Consider the following 7,881-nt stretch of genomic DNA (forward strand, 5'->3'; position numbering starts at 1 on the left):
GAGATGCAGTGATCGTGCCCATCTTTAAAAAAGGGGACAAGTCCGACTGCGGCAACTACAGAGGAATCTCCCTGCTATCAGCCACTGGGAAAGTTGGCGCTAGAGTCCTCCTCAACCATTTTCTCCCTGTGGCCGAGGAGCTCCTCCCGGAGTCGCAGTGCAGATTTTTTCCCCTACAGGGCACAACGGACATGATTTTTGCAGCGCAACAGCTGCAGGAAAAATGTAGGGAACAGCCCTTATACATGGCCTTCTTCGACCTTACTAAGGCCTTTGACACTGTCAACTGCGAGGGTCTATGAAACGTCCTCCTCCGTTTCGGATGCCCCCAAATGTTCGTCATCATCCTCCGCCTGCTCCATGACGACATGCAGGCCGTGATCCTTACTAACGGATCCATCACAGACCCAATCCATGTCCGGACTGGGGTCAAGCAGGGCTGCATTATCGCCCTAACCCTCTTCTCAATCTTCCTCGCTACCATTCTCCACCTCACAGTCGACAAGCTCCCCGCTGGAGTGGAACTAAACTACAGAACCAGTGGGAACCTATTCAACCTTCGCCGTCTCCAGGCCAGGTCCAAGACCACCACAACCTCTGTCGTCGAGCTACAGTATGCAGACGACGCCTGCGTCTGCGCACATACTGAGGCTGAACTCCAGGACATAGTCAACGTATTTACTGTGGAGTATGAAAGCATGGGCCTTACGCTAAACATCAATAAGACAAAGGTCCTCCACCAGCCTGTCCTCTCTGCACAGCACTGCCCCCCAGTCATCAAGCTCCACGGCGCAGCCCTGAACAACGTCGAACTCTTCCCTTATCTCGAGAGCCTCCTATCAACAAGAGCAGGCATTGACGATGAGATCCAACACCGCCTCCAATGCACCAGTGCAGCCTTCGGCCACCTGAGGAAAAGAGTGTTTGAAGACCAGGTCCTCAAAACTGCCACCAAGCTCATGGTCTACAGGGCTGTAGTAATACCCGCCCTCCTGTATGGCTCAGAAACATGGACCATCTACAGTAGACACCTCAAGTCGCTGGAGAAATACCACCAACAATGTCTCTGCAAGATCCTATAAATCCCCTGGGAGGACAGACGCACCAACGTTCGTGTCCTCGTTCAGGCCAACATCTCCAGCATTGAAGCACTGATCACACTTGATCAGCTCCGCTGGGTAGGCCACATAGTCCGCATGCCAGACATGAGACTCCCAAAGCAAGTGCTCTACTCGGAACTCCTTCACGGCAAACGAGCCAAAGGTGGGCAGAGGAAACGTTACAAGGACACCCTCAAAACTTCCTTGATAAAGTGCAACATCCCCACTGACACCTGGGAGTCCTGGCCAAAGACCACCCTAAGTGAACAAAGTGCATCCGGGAGGGCGCTGAGCACCTCGAGTCTCATCATCGAGAGCATGCAGAAATCAAATGCAGGCAGTGGAAAGAGTGTGCGGTAAACCAGTCCCACTCACCCCTTCCCTCGACGACTGTCTATCCCACCTGTGACAGAGACTGTGGTTCTCGTATTGGACTGTACAGCCACCTAAGAACTCATGCTAAGACTGTAAGCAAGTCTTCCTCGATTTCGAGGGACTGCCTATGATGATGACAGCCGGCGCTAATTTCGGCAGTCAATTACCACCAATGGTAAGCGAAACCGCCCGCCCATTTTTTTCCTTGAATTATGACGACATTTCTCGTGCACCACCCAAAATGTTGCTAAAAGTGGAAATTACCACTCAACTTACCACCAGTGCTAAATTCGGCAATTTGCCCAAATACTGCCCAAATTACCGTCGGTGCTAAATTTGACAATTTGCCCAAATACTGCCAAATTACCACCAGCCTAAAATACCGCCCAGAAAAAGCTGTACTCACCTGATCTTAACCCAACGGCATTAAATTAGATGAAGTTGAAGAAAAGGGCTGCTTCAAGTTGATGGGAACATTAAAGTAATTTGTGAGTGGATTTTATGGCTGTTTGAAAATCTGAGCACATTGTGGTCAATTTAGAGTACATTTGTGGTTGTTTAAGGATAATTGAAGAATTTTGAAGACAGTTTAGTACATTTAAAGGAATGGGACTTGTAATTTTTTAGCCAATATTGCTGAATACTCACATGCTGCAGAATAGAGATGGAAGAAGGTTCATTAAAGAGCATTATGTGCCCAAAGAGGTGGCAGACTGCTGAGGAGGAGGAGGAGGAGGAGACCTTGCTCCCAATGCATTTGCAGGGTGCAACGGTCATACCTGGACTTGTCCGATACAACGTGCATTAGAAGGCTGTGCTTCTGAAAGGAGGTCATCGGTGAGATATGCCAGCTGCTTAAGGGAGACCTGCAGCCTACCAGCACCATCAGGACCGCACTGCCCATTGAGGTTAAGGTCACGGCGGCACTTTCCTTCTATGCATCGGGCTCCTTTCAGGCATCAGCTGGTGACATTTGCTGCATTTCTCAGCACGCCACACATCGCTGCATTCGCCAGATGACTGAAGCGCTTTACCCACGCAGGATGGATATTATAAACTTCCCAATGACCAGGGAGGCACAGAGTGAGAAGGCTTTGGGGTTCTCGAGAACAGCAGTGGAGGTGGATTGTAGGTTTCAAATAATAGAATATGGCAGATTTATTTAAGTTAATTAGATCCACCCTGTGAAACAACTGGCCGTTTCACTAGCAGTCAACATTTACTGCTGTGTGGAACATGTATTTGAATAAGCAACCTGGCAGTAACAAATGACAAAGTCTAGCAACTGGAAAGTAAAAATATTTACAATCCAAATATATGCCCCTTCGCTATTTCATTTAAAAATAGTAAACAACCTCACAAAAGCAGGCAGATTGTAAGGCACTGTCACCTGTGAATTATATCACCAAAGTGGATAGGGGTGATTTTATACAGGATTACTTTCAAACAAATTGTCACAGAATTGTACAGCAACCTCAATGGAGACACCATCTGCTCATGGATAGCCCTTTCAGGACTATAACAGTATTTCACTGACACAAGCAAACATGAAACAAGATTACATTTCCCCCCAATGTATTCCCCATCAATAAAGAATTAACTGGGGATATTTGTCTCTTCACATTTTTGCAATTCTACATTTTAGCACGTGTGCTCAGAATTTACAGATAAACAGAACTGCAGATGGAACATAAAATCAATATATCTTCATTATTCAACGCAAATTCTGAAACAGGCAAAGTGTCTTAATGAAACATTTAAAAAACACCATTAAAAACAGTAAAATTAGAAGAAGCATAATATAATCCAGACGCAAGACTTGGGAGAGAGGCCCATAGTCTGGGGAGGGGAGGGAAGGGAAGGAAGAAACATACCGTATATACTCGCGTATCCTACGATCTCACGTATCATGCGACCCCTAAATTTTCGTCCCCAAAACATGATTTTATCATATATCTCATGTATCATGCGAGTCACTTTTTTGAGATACCAGATGCCACTAGGCTAGGCTTTCAAACAAGCTTAACAAGTACCCAACACGTAACAAGTACCCTAACACATAACAACGATCGAATACAGACCTTAACAACCGAATCATGAAACATCGAGTGGATTCTGTTGTGAAAGCTGTTCGCGAATCGAACACCGATATAGCAATCATTCCAGCTGGCTTGACTAGCGTCGTTCAGCCACTTGACGTATCCATTAATAAGCCATTTAAAGACAATATAAGAAAGAAATGGAATGACTGGATGATGGAAGGAGAGAAATCATTTACGAAGGGAGGGAATATGAAGGCTCCGGATTTGCCTCTACTGTGTTTGCGGGTAAAAGAAGCATGGGCTGAGATAGATGGAGATTTGATTGTTAAAGCCTCTAATAATGCAGCAAACTTCAGAGGGAGTTGTGGGTGGCGATCTCTAGACCACAGCAAAGATACAGTACAAGTGACAATATAGGCTGCAATCCAGCCCAGGAGATACCTGCCGAGATTCAGCGTGGATACGGTCTGCTTAACAGCCTAACAGCCTAATCTTGGCCAGCACTTCACACCCGCAAATTTTGTATCTCGCGTATCATGCTACCCCCCAAATTTAGGTTACAATTTAGGTCTTCAAAAGTCGCATGATACGCGAGTATATACGGTAATTCACAAATTCCCAGTGTATGTTAGATCCTAAATTAATCTAATCAGTGTTGTAGGAAATTGGAACAAAGGCAAAGATTTTATTTGCACCAATGAACAGAATCAATCACTGCAACATTACGTGCATCCTTACCCGAACACTACATTAAGGGTGCAGTTATAAGAACACAAGAACATAAGAATTAGGAACAGGAGTAGGCCATATAGCCCCTCGAGCCTGCTCTGCCATTCAAAAAGATCATGGCTGATCTGGCCGTGGACTCAGCTCCACTTACCCGCCCGCTCCCCATAACCCTTAATTCCCTTATTGGTTAAAAATCTATCTATCTGTGATTTGAATACATTCAATGAGCTAGCCTCAACTGCTTCCTTGGGCAGAGAATTCCACAGATTCACAACCCTCTGGGAGAAGAAATTCCTTCTCAACTTGGTTTTAAATTGGCTCCCCCGTATTTTGAGGCTGTGCCCCCTAGTTCTAGTCTCCCCGACCAGTGGAAACAACCTCTCTGCCTCTATCTTGTCTATCCCTTTCATTATTTTAAATGTTTCTATAAGATCACCCCTCATCCTTCTGAACTCCAACGAGTAAAGACCCAGTCTACTCAATCTATCATCATAAGGTAACCCCCTCATCTCCGGAATCAGCCGAGTGAATCGTCTCTGTACCCCCTCCAAGGCTAGTATCCTTCCTTAAGTAAGGTGACCAAAACTGCACGCAGTACTCCAGGTGTGGCCTCACCAATACCCTGTACAGGTGCAGCAGGACCTCCCTGATTTTGTACTCCATCCCTCTCGCAATGAAGGCCAACATTCCATTCGCCTTCCTGATTACCTGCTGCAGCTGCAAACTAACTTTTTGGGATTCATACACAAGGACCCCCAGGTCCCTCTGCACCGCAGCATGTTGTAATTTCTCCCCATTCAAATAATATTCCCTTTTACTGTTTTTTTTTCCAAGGTGGATGACCTCACATTTTCCGACATTGTATTCTATCTGCCAAACCTTAGCCCATTCGCTTAACCTATCTAAATCTCCTTGCAGCCTCTCTGTGTCCTTTACACAACCCGCTTTCCCACTAATCTTTGTGTCATCTGCAAATTTTGTTACATTACACTCTATCCCCTCTTCCAGGTCATCTATGTATATTGTAAACAGTCATAGTCCCAGCACCGATCCCTGTGGCACACCACTAACCATCGCATTACAGCAAGGCGATTTCCTCTTTACAGTGATGAAAAAGTGACTGTATAATTTCAGAGTTAATTGTAGGCTGACTTTGGAGTTGTCTCAAAACCCTTCTGCTTAGCATCAAATACTGTATAATTCTAGTTGGTGTTATTTACAAATACTCAGGGAACCTTCTGGGTGCTTTATAACCTCATACAGCACAGTGGGAGGTCATTCAGTCCATCGTGCCTGTGCTGACTCCTTGGAAGAGCTATCCAGTTAGTCACATTCCCCAGCTCTTTTGCATAACCCTGTATTTTTTTTCCTTCATGTATTTATGCAATTCCCTTTTGTAAGTTCTTCTTGAATCTGCTTCCACCACCCTTTCAAGCAGTGCATTCCAGACCATAACAACTCGCTGCATAAAAAAAATTCCTCATTTCGCCTCGGGTTCTTTTGCCAATCACCATAAATCTGTGTCTTCTGGTTACTAACCCTTCTGCTTCTGGGAACAGTTTGTCTTTATTTACTCTATCGAAACCATCCATGATTTTGAACACCTCTATCAAATCTCCTCTTCTCCTTCTCTGCTTGAAGGGTCACAATCCCAGCTTCTTCAGTCTCTCCACATAACTGAAGTCTCGCATCCTTGGTACCATTCTAGTAAATCTCTCCTGTACCCTCTTGAAGCCCTTGACATCCTTTCCAAAATGTAGTGCCCAGAATTGAACACAATATTCCAGCTGAGGTCTAACCCGCGTTTTATAAAGATTTAACATAACGTCCTTTCTTTTGTGCTCTATGGGGCTGAAATTGCCCCTCTCAGAAAGGCCTGTTAGTGCCTCCGGGAGGTGTTAATGAGGCACTAAAGGGTTTTCACCAGGTGAGGCGGCCAGAGCGACTCGTCCCCTGGAATTGCCCTTGGGGGAAATTGCCCCGCGGGACGTGAGGTTGGTGAGGGGCGATGCCACCGACAGTTTCTCGGGATGAGAAGCTGTGGTGGCTGGGGCAACCCGGCAGTCCTTACAGGGGAGGTGGTAGGGCGGCGGCTGCCATCTTTTTTCAGTCGACCCAACAATGGTGGCTGCTGGTGTGGCTAGGCCACCAACATGCAGACCGGCACCCCCTCTTGGGTGCCAGGCCACTGGCCCGGCTGACACCTTCCCTGGTGGCCCAGTGGGCGCCACTAACGAGGTTGCGGAGTTTGCAGCAGCCCTCCCCTTTAAAAGAAGGGGAGGGACGTTGTGATGCATCAGAATGGTGCTGATGTGCAGAGCGTGGAGCTGAGCGTCACACCTAGCAAGCACCGTGCGAATGTCCCATTACCACAGCCAACATTTTTTTTATTCAAAGAGGGGAATTTTGGGCTGGTAGAGCCTCCTCCTATGCCGGCGCTAAAAATCTGTTAATTCGAATTGACCGCCCCAAACGCAACGCGGGGCAATTTCAGCCCCTATGCCTTTATTTAGAAAGCCCAGGGTCCCATATGCTTTTTTAGGAGCCTACTTAATTTGTCCAGTTGCCTTCAAAGTTTTGTGTACATGCACGCCCAGGTTTCTCTGTTCCTGCACCCCATTTAAAATGGTACCATTTTGTTCAAATTGCCTCTCCTCGTTCTTTCACTTCACAATTCTCTGTATTAAATTTCATCTGCCATGTGTCTGCACATTTCAACAGTCTGTCTATGTCCTCCTGAAGTCTGTTCATGTCATCTTCAAACTTATGTCCTGTATACCCAAGTCCAGGTCATTAATATACATCAAAAATACCAGTGGTCTTAATACTGACCCCTGGGGATAACCACCGTATACTTCCCTCCAGTCTGAAAAACCGTACACCACTACTCTCTGTTCTCAGTCCTTTAGCCAATTTTGCATTGAGACAGCCACTGTCCCTTTAATTCCATGGGCTTTAATTTTGCTAACAAGCTATTATGTGGTACTTTATTAAATGCCTTTTGTAAGTCCTCCGGGGCACATTGGACATGATTTTTGCAGCGCAACATCTGCAGGAAAAATGCAGGGAACAGCACCAGCCCTTATACATGGCCTTCTTCGACCTTACAAAGGCCTTTGACACTGTCAACCGCGAGAGTCTATGGAGCGTCCTCCTCCGTTTCCGATGCCCCAAAAAGTACGTCACCATACTCTGCCTGCTCCACGTCGACATGCAAGCCGTGATCCTTACCAACGGATCCATCACAGACCCAATTCATGTCCGGACTGGGGTCAAGCAGGGCTGTGTCATCGCCCCAACCCTCTTCTCAATCTTCCTCGTTGCCATGCTCCACCTCACAGTTGATAAGCTCCCTGCTGGAGTGGAGCTAAACTACAGAACCAGTGGGAAGCTGTTCAACCTTCGCCGTCTCCAGGCCAGGTCCAAGACCACTCCAGCCTCTGTCGTCGAGCTACAGTAAGCAGACAACGCCTGCGTCTGTGCACATACAGAGGCTGAACTCCAGGACATAGTTGATGTATTTATCGAGGCGTATGAAAGCATGGGCCTTACGCTAAACATTAGTAAGACAAAGGTCCTACACCAGCCTGTCCTCGCCACACAGCACTGCCCCCCAAACATCAAGATCCATGGCG

The sequence above is a fragment of the Pristiophorus japonicus genome, chromosome 4, assembly GCF_044704955.1.
Source record: "Pristiophorus japonicus isolate sPriJap1 chromosome 4, sPriJap1.hap1, whole genome shotgun sequence".
Lineage (NCBI taxonomy): Eukaryota > Metazoa > Chordata > Chondrichthyes > Pristiophoridae > Pristiophorus > Pristiophorus japonicus.